This window comes from Lichenostomus cassidix, chromosome 4A (assembly GCF_008360975.1).
Source record: "Lichenostomus cassidix isolate B80296 chromosome 4A, HeHo_3.0, whole genome shotgun sequence".
Taxonomy (NCBI): domain Eukaryota; kingdom Metazoa; phylum Chordata; class Aves; order Passeriformes; family Meliphagidae; genus Lichenostomus; species Lichenostomus cassidix.
In genome coordinates this window covers 8,433,074-8,447,932 of record NC_139485.1, presented here as the reverse complement: position 1 = coordinate 8,447,932, position 14,859 = coordinate 8,433,074, and the positions used below count along the sequence as shown (strand labels likewise).

Genomic DNA, 14,859 nt, shown 5'->3' with positions numbered 1-14,859 from the left:
CCCTCTGGAATTAGCCTTTCCCGGGTAGTAAGATTATAATGCTTCAGCTGTTATGCAACATATCTTAGGTTAAAAACCACATTTCGGTTTCAGTTAATGTTGCCGTAACTAACAGAATTGTTGTAATAGAATTGCAGATGTCACTTTTCCAGGGACGGATAAGAACATCCTAAAAAGAAAGGAAAAAAAACCCAAATCCAAACAAACAGCCAAAATTCTAACAGTTTAAATTCTGAGGCTCGGTTTTGTTAAGATGCTCTGTAATTTCTATGACACTTGCTAAAGGCAACATCTGCAATAGTTTTATTTACCAATGCCAGATCCAGTTGTTAGCAGAAAGCTTCACTTTTGGTGTGTGATAAAGAGGTGCTGGAAGATGCTGGGCTGTAAAGTTCCTGATAGCTGAAAGGTGAAGGGGGCTGGGGAGAAGAAGCGAGCCCTGCATGGAGATCTGCAACTGCACTATGGGCCCCTTGTTTCATTCTCTATCTGCTTGCCTGTTTTTCGGGGAAAAAAAAAAAAAAAAAAAGAAAAAGAAAGGATGTGTGTTGCAAACATAGGAAACTGTCTCATTGCTGGGCTGCGAGGAAAGCACTCCGGGTAGGAATAAATGACCCTTGAAAATTTGCTTGGGACAGCATTAAAAATGTAAGCCCCTCGTGGGCCATTTTGCATACTCATTTGTGATGGTCCTTCATCAGGCATATTGTTACGTTGTTGTGCTGTGACACTTTGGTAATACTCGTTTGAGTCATGCCCTCCTAACCTGACTTCCCCCGGAGCTCTGCACCGTACTCGAAGGATGCCACTGGCCGTGTCTCTGGCTCTCCGAGCCGTATGCACAGCTTACATCATTTGTCGTATTCACTTCTGTTTATCAGCATTTTCTCTGGAGTGCTGATGTTAGCTTTTCCCAGTAATGTGAGGCATAACTGTCTCATGAAGAATATGGTGGATATAATTTGGTAGTGTGTTTCTCTTTTGCGCTAAAAACTAGCAGAAAGGATAATTTACTGATGTTGGAATTTATTTTTAACTTATTCTAAGCCAGAGTTTCTCCTTTTAGACCATGGTATTGCATTGAAATGGCTGAATATTTGCTTTGTTCAGTTAGAATTTTCCAATTCTAAAATAACCACCATGATGTGTCTCACGGGAGCTGCAAATAAATTATGGGCATCTAATTTTTGCCATATTTTGTAACGAGTGTACTAATAGCACTGTATAGCAGGCACAGTGTAAGAGCCACTGATTCACCCAGCTGGTATCATTAGTAACTCTGTCAGTGAAGCTATTTTTGATGACTCAATATTCATAAAAGGGCAAAGTAGAGAAAACAGAATGTGATAAAGCTGGGATTTGAAAGCCCCCATTATACAGTCAAGATAATAGTCACAACAGGGGCTCTGATCAGCTCACAAGGCTAGTTGCAGTCTGCTCTGCTCAGATTTTGCACTACAAAACCAAGGGAAATTTGGTCTATGTTATTCTCCAACATCAACCGCTAGATTAGCCAGATCTCTGCAGATTAGGCTTTGTTTTCTGGTTAGGAGGATAAGGTACTCCTTTGTCCATAATAAAGCCGAAAGAAATCTGCTGCAAGTACAAGAAAGCTTAATGTCCCTTCTCATATGACACAGTGGATGCTACAGACCAAATGGAAATTGTCTCTCACCTACTGTAAACTACTTTCCCCCTATTTTTCATATGGTTTCCCCAGCATGGCAGGTCGGGCATCTTGCACTAGGGTGGCAGATAGGTCACGCTGAACCACAGCGACTGCTTAAAAACAACAGAGCTTTAAAACAATGACTGTTTAAACTGACTTCAGCAGGTGTCAAGTGTCAACCGCTTACAGGAGAATGGTGTTGCCTCTGGTTCTGAACTGACAATACGCATAAATCCCCAAGTTCAACGCCACCCTTTGTATTCAGCTGGAAAAGCCCATGGTCTGAGCAGATGCTTCCAGGGAGCTCCAGGTGCCAGCTTGGACTGCTGCTCCTGGGAGCTCTCCTGCACTGCCCAGCCTTGCCAGCTCTCCTGGGGTTGTCTCCCAGTTTACATTTTCCTGAGTTCAGCATCCGGCCTTTGTAAGGTCTGACCTGATGATCCCATGTTTTACACGCAGATAAATTCTTAATCCTCCATCTATTACAATCACTAAGAAAATCCAGTTAATTTCAGTGGAATCTTTAGTTAAGAGATCAGACAAAGCAATGAATTCAGGTTGTGAGACTGGGAACTTTAATAGTCCCACTGAAGCCACTAGGAATGTTTGCAGTGTTTATAAAATTAAACAAATTAATCTTTCCAAGACTAGAGCCTAAAGACCAAAGTATACCTTCATTTATACTTGTTCTCTGATGAAAGCAATGAGGTAAACAAGTCAGAATTTGCCTCTAGGTAAGCAGAACATTATTTTCAAAACTTTCAAAAGTGAAAAGCAGGTGTTAAGAGTCTATATTTTTCCTGTAATGTCTCACAAAGCTGATGCTCTTAGTAGCACTATTCTTAGAAGTGTCTTGCCATTCCCTAACAAAGGCTGCTCTCTTGCATGTGCAGGAAACGAACATGAGATTAATTACCCCAGTGTAACTTTCTGTAAAAACAGAGAGCTTAATGCTAAACGTGGAGAATTCATTAGAAAGCACGGGGAGCTTTGCTACAGCAGGCAAATACTCCAATAGTGATTTAATAGCATGGACAATGCTTTTCTCTCTGTCTGATACTTGAACCATGAAACCACCACGTCAGCCTATCTAAAGAGGCAGTTGTGCAAGGAGTCTCCCAGGAGAGTATTTGGTGTGTGTTGCAGTTCTTTGTCCTCTAAGTGCGACCTGAAAGCTTGCTGCTTTCATTTCCCCACTTGGTCCCAGCTTTTCTCACCGATCAGGTCTGCATGGCCTGAGGGGTGCCAGGGAACACCCAGAGCTGGGGGGAAGCTGGGTATGGGGCAGGAGACAGAGAGGAAGAAGCTGCTAACAAAAAGTAAGAAGTGGTGGTGATGGAGGTGAAGTCCATCCTACTCTAGACTAAAGATGTTACATTTCAGGCATAGCTTGATATTTAGCCCCATAGGATGAAAATCCCCTAACATAAAATTTATGTTAGTGGATCATGAGAACCAGCCTCTGTAGGAAATCAGATGTAATGGGAGGATCTGCTTCAAGTTTATGGGTTTCACAGTGCCTTATATTGGTGCTAAGTACCTCCATCCCAATTCTGTAATGTCAGCATTGAATAGCTGGCTCTTTGACAGTTTTCATGTGGAAATATATCTGATCCCTGACTGTTACTATTTGTTGTTTATTTCTTGGGGGAGGTGGAAGGAGGGAATGGTTTAATGGCCTTGAAAACAAAGGACTTATCACAGCCAGTGGAAAAAGTCAGGATGAGAGGAAAAACAACATAGAAGAAGGCCCAGAGAATGTCAAATGAAATAAGAGACTGGTGCTATTGAGCAGACACATTGCTCACGTGCTGACAAGAAGTAGATTGGATTCTTAACACACAGCTAATTGCAACCTCTCCTCACATGGCAGTCCCGTTGATTGTCACACCAGTGAGGAGCAGCAGCAGTAGCTCTGCTGAGTGCCCTGACAGTGTTTACTTGCTGCTAGTGTTATGTGGTTGCAGTAGTAAAGGGCCATATACAGATGCTTGCTTTTTGTGAGTCACTGCAGCTCCATTTAAGTCAACACTGCACAGCTGTCCCCCAGCTGAAGAGCTATTTTTAATCTTCAGTACTATACAAATTGATGAGGGAAGACCACTTGCTCAAAAAAAATGCAAGTTTCCCACTTTACTTGAGTGACTGATTTCTTCAGACATCGTTGAAAATGAAAATTCCTTGTCAGCATCTCTAGAACAAGAGTCCCAAATGGACCCCATATTAAAAAATGTAGCCTTGCACTTCCTACCACACTTCTTGGAGTGTCTGGTCTGGCAAGACAAATAGAGGTGTAAATTAATGTACCCAGTGGCAAAAGCTGGTGGAGCAGAGTTCTGTCCTGCTGTGTCTGTGTGTGGGGCAGGGCACAGTGCAGTGCTGCCAGAAGGGCACAGCAGAGCCCAACCCCACAGCTCTGACCGTTGGGGGATCTGCCAGGACCCAACCGCAGCACACCAGCGCCGGGGGGTTAGCAGATAAGAGAATCTAGGCGACTTCTCCATTTTTAGCTGAAGTTCTGGTATTTATCAGGAGAACAAACGGGAAGTTACTGAGAAGAAAAAGTAAAGCAGAATTATGGAAGTAATTTCTCAAGTACTAGGAACAAGAGTTGCAGAGCACTGTGAGGGGTGGGTGGGATGGAGAATGTCTGCTCTGATCCAGCCCTGTGCTCCTGTCAGCAGAGGACATTGCCACCCTCCCCTGAGAGAAATCCCCAAGGGCTTTGTGAGGTCAAGTACTTCTTCTGCTGGTTTGGGGCTTGGGGGAAGTTTCTGAAAAATATCTGTTTAGAAGAAACCTGAACTGAATTTTTATCCATTTTTTATTTCCAAATGCTTCTTAGAAAGCCTCACCTCTTGAGCCCTGTCTGCTCTGAATAGAGAATTCTGGTCACCTTTCATACTTTTCTGGAATAGATATCCCGAGCTCCCTGAGTTTCTTTACCCAGTTTCGCGGGTTTTGTAACTCTAATTCACAGGCTGGGTGGAAATAGGAGTCACGTGGGGTGCAGAAAGTTCTCAGAGCCTTTTAGCTCTTTCTAGTTGTAAGCTTTGTACCTATGGGGTTTTTTTCTGTTGTTATTTCATTTTAAAATCCAGTCTATATTCTATCTGGTTTGTACATTAAAAAAAGAACTGAATTTTGAGAAAATGAAGGCTTTCAAACAGAAGCTCCTGTGTGGCAGTCTACATGTTCCCTTCTCAGTGAAATCCTGTACAAATTGATCTCACTGGTAAAATAACAGCAGAATATTTATGTTAGGGAGGAGTTTCCATCACTGGAATTAAACATTTGTAATTAGCTATGTGCAAATCAGACCTTGTTTTGGTAGGTTAAGTGCAATGTTTATTCTAGACCGTTTTCTTCCATTTTAACGATGTTTTGATAGCTTAAATGCAATGTTTAATGAGATAGGTTGACTTCTAAGAAAGAAATAATTTCTAAAAAACACTGCTGTTCTTGGCAACCTGTGTATCAGAATAATTTCCCTTGAACTATTTATTTGGGTGGAGCCACAATAGTCCTGAAGCCCCAGTTTAATCTTTGACTACATGTTTTCAGTGCACAGGAATGTCCAGCTATTGGTTTCTATTCAAAACAGAAACCCATAAGTTATCAGGTCTTTGCATTCAAAAAAAAAAGCCTTAAAAAAACATGCTAGTTTGAAATACAGAAGGAAATGTTAACTTGAGTGGTAATTAAACTAGTGATGCAGTCAAACATGGCTTAGAGGAAAATGCATTACAAGACATTACTTTGGTGAACTCTTTGTTTTAGCATGAAAACTATGGAAATATAGATAATCACATTATTTCTACCAATGATGCATTAAAATACGATGAATACTTGCTATGAAACTTTGATAGGTTTTTAGGGAAAGGGACAAGTTTATTCCTAAAATGTTACTCCTTAAGAAAAGAGTAATTTTATTTGCTTTTTGTCCTTTTCATTTGATTTGGAAATGAATTAGTAATGTGATAAGACAAGGAAAAAATGCTGGGTTTGAAATAAAATTTGCATGTCAAAACATTACATCCAGCCAGATAAAATATATTTTCTTCTGTCTCACTTGATTGTTAAATAAAATGCAATAGTTTAACTTTTAGGGTTTTTTCTGCTTTACAATAATGTCCTTGACTTGTTTCAGTTTGTGTTGCATCAGGGAAATAAACAAGCAAACAAGCCAACAAACACAAAACCATGCAAAAATCAGTTTTAAAATCTGCTGCATCTTAGTATTTGTTAAAAATAAACCAAAACTGATGCCTAGTCTTTGTGCCAGAAAAATACTCCCTTTCTGAGGCTAATTCATTCATAGCTTTGTAATTGTTAGAATGAGACAACTGTTCTTGGAGATTTTGTTATTCCCTTCCCTCCTGATGCCAAAAACCCCACCTGACCCTTGCAGTCAAAACTGCATTGTAGCTTTCCTCAAAAGCCCTGAAAAGCACATTTCAGTTATCCAGGATCCCTTTTTATAGAGCATTTTACAGAAAGGCAGTAAAATGTTTTTATTAGTATGAATTTGATATTACTTAAATGAGAGTGTTAATTTAAAAGGCACTTAAATTGTCATATGAAAGTCTTTGACTCATTTTTGACAATGCTTTTTTAAAAAGACAATAGTTTCTGTGGGCCCTGTTAGTGATAAATATTCATCCTGTGACTCCCAAGTCTCGGGACCGAGGGTTATGTATTCATATTTCTGTTGGACAGAATAATGGCCATAAGGGGACCCTTTCTAACTTCACAACTGTTGTAATGTCAGCAGAGCACATAGCTGGTGAACAATCTGTTTTTACATACCAGACTTGCAAACTGTTTGTAGAAGTTCAAGGATTTTGCAGTTGTGAAGCCATTTTTCCAAGCTGACACAAACTGGTCGTGCCAAGGAGAAGCCAATAGTTCAGAACAAGCATGAACTATGTTTTACTTGCAGACTTCACAAACTGTGCAGAAAAGCCACTAAGTTTAGCCAAGTCCAGGGTTTCTGAGCGCTGGGAAAGCTGGCTCTGTGTGCCTGCTGTAAAGCTGTGCTTCCAAGGGCTGTTGCTGGTTCCACAAAAAGCCCCTGGCATTCAGAGGTGACTGTGAGCTATCAGGTCACTGTGGGAGGAGAAGAAACATCTGAAGAGATGCCAGCTGAGTTTACAGTAGCAATGAAGAAACAGTTTCAGGAGAAGTCATACACTCCTTCACCAAGCGCTCACTGCTGTTCCAGCTACATCATCTGGATTGTTTACTAATATTTATAGTGGGAGCTTTGCAAGCTTAAGAAGTTTTATCTTTAATACATTCAGCATTTTGAAACTGTCCTAGGAAAATAATTGCATTCTCACTGAGGCCTTAGGTTTAAAAATAAGAAGCACTCAAGTAGCTCAGGGAATTGGGTTTTTTTAAATTTTCAAGTGCTTTGCTCCCACTGCAGTAAGGTTTGCAACATGTTTTCACTTGATCCTCCCCTGACTCCAGGGCTATTTCTACAGGTCTTCACTGGCTAGCTTTCCCAGTAAAACAGTGGGATTTGGACTGTCAACTGAAAATGGGACTGTTACTCCAATTCCACTTTATACTTTTTCAAGTATTCTTTTTCGACAGATAACTGAGTGTCACATCAGCTTTGAGCTATGGTTTATAAAATAATGGTGAACTGGTTGTGAAAAGTGATGGAAAACCACCAGCTAAATCCCATCATTATTTCAGAATCCTCCCCAAACTCCCACTTTCATCTGTGCTGAGCCTGAGAAACAGTCAAGCTGAAACATCATTAAGACAAACAAACAGAAAGGTTAGGGAACAATCAGATTGGCATAGGAAGAACAGGCTTCATGGTAGTGACACTGCTGTGGTTCCCCTGTGCATCCCTCTCCTTTGGGTTTGCAGACTGGAAGTTTAATAATCCTAGCATTTAAAGGAAAAAAATAAGTATTTATTGAAGTGTTACTAGACTGCAATGCTTTAACAGTTTTAATATGTTCATATGTTCTTTTTTTTGCTTTGCTTTTTTCTCAAATTCACAACTGAAAGTACTGTTGCTATGTTACTGTAATGGTGTGTAGGCTGCTAAATAAATAGAGGGAGTTTAGTCCATGCCAGAAATAGAAAGCCAGGTCAAAGGTGACATTTGGGACATGTTGAGGAAAAAAAAAAAAGAGAATATATAATTATTTATTTCCTTCCTATCATTCTCTTCAGTCTCATTAACCCCAGACCACTTAGAAGGAAATTACAACAGAATTTCTGAGCATGTCAGGGTATAAAAGAATGACACCTTGAGAGTTCTGCTGAGTCTTTTGGCTTTGTTCTTTGCAAGATCAGATTCACACAGTAAAACCATGGCGCCTCAGGCTCCAGTGAATCGAGCAGGTACTTGGAGGTATCAAAGGACATGGGCACTGCTGAACATTCACTCTGCAAAGGCATGCTCAGGAGGGAAGATCTGTCAGAAGGAACAAGTTTTGAGAAAAAAAACGCAGGAAATTTAAGTCCATTCTCCTTTTTGGGGTAGTCTGGCAGGTTGCCGAGGACCAGATACACAAAAATATGTGGTGCTCTTTGTGAGCAGCCCCAGGTAGCTGCCTGTCCCTTGGGCTGCCTGGACACCTTGTGAGCCTGGCTTGTGATCAAGAGCAGGGTCATTGCATCCTCCTCTGCTGCCTGGATGTGCTCCTGCTGGACCTGGGCACCACGAGCTCCTCTCCAGGCTCCAGGGCTGATTCAGTCAATGCTGGGCACTGCAAGCCACTTACAGGAAAAGCAGAGCCCAGCCCTCCCTCCATCCATGTGAGCTGCAGCAGAAGCAGCCTTTACCCCGGAGTGAGCCCAGCAGCCTCCTCACTTGCAGAGAGAAGCCTCTGACTGTATTTCCGAGCTGTCGTGGAGGATGCTGGAAGCTCTGGGCTGTGTTCCTCGAGCACCAAGCCCCTCACCCTCCCAGCACTGCCGTGGCAGGCACAGTGCCCGATGGCTCCTGCCTTGCCCTTGGCCCCGCTGTCCCCCGGGAGCATCAGCATCTCTGAGCCCAGCAGAGCAGCTGGGAGCTGTCAGACCTGCCCTGGCAGGGGGTGGGACACAGCAACAGCACCGAGCCGCGAGTGCATTTAGCAGATGTGTCATTCATCTGGAAGATCTTCTCATTCTTCTCTTTAAATATATTTGTTTGCTTATAAATAAATTCTGCACGTGATGCAATATGAGGCTTCTGATTTCTTTGTGTGTTAGGGAAGAAGCCCACGGCCACAACCCAAACCAGTGCAGGGCTTGCAGTCCTATTAGAGATTTCTTGGTGTTATTTTTGTACTTCCACCTATCTGTTACTTTTCTGCAAAGAAGCAAGTAGATGTTCCCCTTACTCAAGAGACCTTTGGATGTGCAACTTTCCAGAAAATCCCACATTTAGCATAAAACTTATAGAGGAGGATTAAATTAGAGGTACAAATGAGAGCCAAAGATACAACTAATCTTGATCCTAAATTGCACAGGGTTTAAATTTTTTTTTTTTTTTTGTTAACGCTCCTTAAATGAAGGGATGGAACTTGAATGACTAGGAGCATTTCCTAATATGATGGGTATGAATACTTTCCTAATTTTTATCCCCAAGCCAACTCCTAGACCTTGGGGTGTGTCTGACTTTCTATGTCAGAAAACAAACAAGTAGTTTAGGATCCATCAGGGTTGGTTGTTTACTTACATCAGGAGTTTGCTGCTGCTGCAGTTGGATATGCTGGTTGTTTTCTACCAAAACCAGTATTCAGCCTCACACTGAAGAAGAGGGTGTTAGAGGCTTTCTTGTCCCCCGAGGAGTTCAAACCCTCATTTGGACTCTGTCAAATCCTTTACCCTTGCCAGAGACTGCATTTATCTCAAACCATAAAGTGCAATTCTTATGATTTATTTCTCTTTGGAGTGAATAAGATTTTACCAGGCATTTTCTCCACATAAGTCTCCAGCTGGGAGAAGTGCAACCTACAGTTTGTCCTTTCCAGGGCTGTGTTGCATATGCTCAGCAAACTGCCCAGTTTTAACAGCAGCAGCATTGCTAAATGGAATGAAGGATGAATTATACCCTCTGCAGTTCTGTTACACTGTCCTCCTAAGGGACCCATTTGTCTTTCTTTATATTTCCAGGTCCTTGAAATGATCTTCTAAAATTTCTGAGCAAACGTGGTTTGCTGGTTGGTAGATGAAAGCAGTTGACCCATTAGAGTAGTCCAGATGGGCTGCAGGGCTGTTTGCCTGTGCTCTTTGTTGGGGCAAGCAGCTTGATTGTTAAGATGGATGAAATTATGCCAAGGCAGAAGATGGCAGACATGGCCAGCTTTCAGATAAACCGTAGTTAGCTGGATGAAGATTAATCATATTTACATTGCTGCTCCAAATCACTACGAACTCCCTCACTGTGGCACTTACCTTGTGGTGGGGTCAGAGATGCTTTAGTGAAATTTGCCATTAGAGACCAGGAGACAAAGGTTTGGGAGGTGAAGAGTCAGGGCAGCTTGTGTGGAGCTGTAGCTGTGCAGTCCTGTCCAGAGCACAGTGATGGGGAGGGATGGTCACAGACATGCACCCCTGTGAGAGGTCTCAGGAACATTTCCAGGCAAACGATTTGCATGTAGTTCAGCAGCCTGAGCTGTGTGAAGACTTCAGCAGGGGTTGCTCTAATTCTCATATGCTCAGAACTCACTGTGCACCCACAGACAGGTTTCAGTTTGACTTGCTCCTCGGGTTTACTAGGTTTGGAAATGGACCTGGGATCTCTATATGAGTATATTGGTTTAGTTTTAGAGATTTTAGTTCACAGACCATTTTCTTTTTTAAAGAAAGCTGCTATTTTATGTGCCATCTATGTATATGAATAAAAGATAAGGAGCAGAGGAAAACACTGAGATATAAGACCTTATAGTATTAATGGGCATAAAGCCTGAATCAGTTTGTTGTTGGGCAGATGGTCACTTCTGACTTCCACCCAGGGCTGCTGCAGTCAGGGTACCTGTTTTGAGCAGAAACAATGACTCCAGATTTAGTTAATGGTGCACAATCTTCATGGCTCCTTGCTGGGAATAACAAGAGAGATGGTGTGTGGTATAGGAACTGCAGCATTTACCAGCTTGTAGTTGGAAACTGGAGGCAATGAATGGATATGAATATGTTCAAATGCACATTTTCAGTTCATTTTGTGTAACATCTCACTCACAAAAATTTCCACAAAAAGATATTTCAGCCAGATAGAATTGTGGTGAAAAATAAAAGCGGAGTTGCAGCAAAATTGGTAACTTCTTAAAAAGAGTAAACTGTCACTGAAACATCTCACTTTCTATTTGAGAGATTAAATCTATGCATGGTGCAGCCATTTTTGCTTTGCCTGGCATAAGATTTGCATGACTCATGGCCAACAGCATGCTGGGGACCTAGAAATACAGAATGCAAAAGCAGATGCTGGCTGCTGGCTGGGGGATTCCCACACCATCTCTGAGATGATGTCCCTGTTTGATGGGGCAGCACACAGAGCACAGCACGTAATGCTCCTCCCCAGGTGAGGGTATTGATCTGAAGGGTGAGAGACAACGCGAAGGCTGCCAAACACCTAGTGTCCTAGCAGCCAGGCCCAGCTGGTGAGGATGGATGATGTCATGGGCCAAGCAGGAGAAGAAGGTTTGCAGTGAGGAGGGTGTAAGCTTTGAAAGGCTGCACGTAGGAATGAGGAGCCGCAGTCCTAATTCGAGCAGCAGGCAGCTCAGCAGATGGCCCAGCAGACGAGTTGCTATGCACCACGGCGTGTGTGAGAACACAGAACCGCAGAATGGCTTGGCTTGGAGGCACCTGAAAGACCATCTCATTCCAGGCCTCTGCCAGGATGCCACCCACTAGATCAGGTTGCTCAGGGCCCCATCCAGCCTGGCCTTGAACACTTCCAGAGAGAAGGCAGCACAGCTCTCTGGGCAACCTCTGCCAGGGCCTCACCACCCTCTGAGTGTAGAACATCTGATCTGAACATGACAGTGGTGCTGAGGCACCAGCAGACACAGACTCTGCCCTGTGTGTGACACAGGTGACCATCAGGTGCCATGTTCCTCACCCCAGCTGTACCCTCCATTCCCCAGCAGTTGCTTTCCTGGCCTGCACACCGAGTTTCCCACAACAGTACTTCATTTTTCTGTTCTGCATTACAGCCATTCCCTCTCCAAACAGGGCAGAGCTGCCCCCAGCAGTGGAGGTCCTTGACAGTCACAGTGACACCAAAGTCACATCACTGACTTCTCCTGCCTTAGGCAGCAGCTCTTGGGCTGAGCTGGCACCTCTCAGGGAGGAAAACCTTGTGCTTTTGGGCCATAGAACAGCCTGGCTGGCATGTTTTGGGGTTATTTCATGCAATTCCTGTTCCTCCAGCAGTGAAGACTAGTGGCCAGAGATATTTCATGTGCATCCTGTGTGACTTTCCCCTTCCCTAATAGCTTCAACTCCTTGGGAATTTTAGGAAAAAACTTCAGAAAATCTCTAAAAAAACATTCTTCCATTTAAGAACTGGCCAGTTTGCAACTGACTTTCTCCAGAGGATCTGTTTTGCTGCTTTGCTGTTTGTGAATCCTTGGGGCTCCATTTGCAAATCACCTAAGCACTTATGGCTAGATCCTGGAAAAAGCATCTTTACCACTAATAGCTCAGAGTGGCCATTGGCACCTCTCAGTCACATTGGGATGCCACTCAGCATATCAGTGTTAGAAGCTTCTTTTTTCCCAGGCTGTTAATTCAGAGCAGTACATTCTTTTGGGAAATTCCAATAATCCATGTTTAGTGAGTGATGCAGCAAAAATCTGCCTCAGTAACCAGTTTGCGTGTAACACAGATGAAATTACTGCCACTGACTTGTTCCAAGAAGCTCCATTTCCAATGTAATCTGCAGGAAAACCACACAGATGTATCGTGATGCATGAATTCAAATCACTATAATTAGGCTGATAAACATCTCGGATTTTCTTGGGGTGAGTGACATCTTTTTAACTGCTGCTGGAGCAATATAAACTAAACTGGGAACAATGTTCTTTTTATCAATATCAGAGCATTCCCATGGCACAGTCGTGCCAGCAGCTACATGGCAGCTCAGCTATGCCAGTAAAAATGCAGACAGCCCTTTGATTCAAGCAGCAGCAACACAAGCAGTGGTAATCCCTGCTTTCCCACACACTGTCCTGTCAGATTCCTTTTGTTATCTCCAAGTTTTAAGAGCATAGCTCAGGTTTTGTGTCTCCTTCACCCTGGGTGTATTGACTCAAATTGCAAACAAAAAGATTCATTAATTCTTCCTAATTTTACTGTGGTCCCTTGGAGCCTGCACTAAGATTTCCCAATGCACTGAGCTCATCCAAGGGTAGTGTCATTTCCATCATGGGTTGGCCAGTCATTGGGACAGCAGTAATTTTGTGAGTCTCCAGTGAAAACTCTTTGGACCAGCTGGTGGACTGGGATACATGGTTGAGCGTATTTCACTACTGGGCCTGTAGAGAGTGTTTAGCAAGGAGAATGTTCTGATCTTCCATAATTAAATTCTGTATATACAGAAGCCAACCAACAACAAAAAATCCAGGTCTATATTCACTGATTGTAAAATCAAACTTTCTGAAGTATCTCTCAGCATAAGGACTGTGAGACAAAGTGGAAAGTTTAAAATTAGTAAGGGGAAAACTTCAACATCATGATCATCTCTCTTATTGTAAAGAAGCAGAAGCATGTTGAAAACCATGCTATGCTGGCTCATTTTTTTCTACAAAAGTCATTTTTGGGGGCATTGTACACACTTACAATAAATCAGTTAAACAAGAAACAGTGAAATCCACTATGATTTTTGCATAACTTTTCCATTCATAACATGCTTGTGCAATAGAGTACTCAGAATGCAATAATCAAACTATGTTTCTTCTGTGCTTGAGCATTAGGGGCCATCTGGATAACAGTGTGTTCCCTATATTCTCTCAGGTCCAGTCCACAGCCACCTGGTTTGTTGAAGGATTGTCCTCAAATAGGAATGGTGACAACAGGCCTGGCATGTTTCTGCTAAAGACACTGGAGGAGTCTCCAGAGCAGCAGAGGGAAATGCCCAAGTGCAGTTAAAAATCTTATCCTCTTGTGGAAAGGTCTTGTAGGAAGCAGGAACTGCTTGTGGCAAAGGCTCTGCCAGTGCAGATACCCTTTCTGCCTGTAGCAACTTACTTGAAACACTGTCTGAAAGCAGCAGTTATCACTCTGCTGGCGCAGGGTGTTGCCTCTCCTGTTCCCAGTAAGCACTCCGAGCTGTGGCTGGGGTCTGTTCTGGGAACAGGCTGAAGGCACTCTCATTACTCAGCAAACACCAGAGCCCCAGGGCAGGGACTCTGCAGCAGGGAACAGGGAAACAGACATATCCAATGCCTGTTGGTAATCCAGTTGTCAAAAATAAATGTTGACTTGATGAACTCCTAACCAAACACCTGTTATGTCAGAAGTGAACTCTGACATGACAATAGTAATAATGCTCAGCTCCTCAGGCCAGGCTATAACTGTGGTAAATTCTGGGACAGCTCAGCTGAGTGGAAAGAAGAGCTGAAGTAGTTATGGAACCACAGGAGGCCCTGGCAGCTTTGCCCCCTGTTCATTTGAAAAGCATGTCTGTGGGTTTGACAATGTTATACACTTGACTTCTTATTATTCCTGTATTTGCTCAGCTTTTTGGTGAAAATGTCATTAATTACTAACATAGTTCAGTGGAATGAGTCCAATGGTGTGTGTGTGTGTGTAGTGCATTTAGTGATTTCAATCCTGAGCCTATCATTGCTCTTTCCTGTGTACAATGCTGTTGGGAAAAATTCTGAGTTTCACAGTGTCAAGCCCTTAATTAATCAACGACCAAACCAGAAGCAGAGAGCTCTGGAGACGATTGTTAGGCATCAGAAGTCATTGTTAGTAAATCTTGGTGGAAACAGTGCCTGGCTGCAGTTGGGGGCCTTGCCTTCCAGTTACACACTCCCAGGGCTGTAAATGCAGGGCTGGTACGTTTTCCCTGTGCAAAGGCACAGCAGAGCCACCAAATCCATGCTCAGGCACAATCCATGCTCAGCTGTGTGTCACACAGGGAACTCTGCAGCAGGATAGAGGCAGCAGCTTTGTGGTGTGGGAATGTGACACACACACACACAAAAAACCCAAAAGAATCTCAT

At 43.0% G+C, this 14,859-nt stretch overlaps 1 protein-coding gene across 2 annotated transcripts in view; it reads left to right on the top strand.

Annotated features, from left to right (window-relative positions):
- The window catches only part of GAB3 (GRB2 associated binding protein 3), a 62,356-nt gene that overhangs the window by 703 nt on the left and 46,794 nt on the right, over positions 1 to 14,859 (top strand). The gene's annotated exons all lie outside the window — the stretch shown is intronic.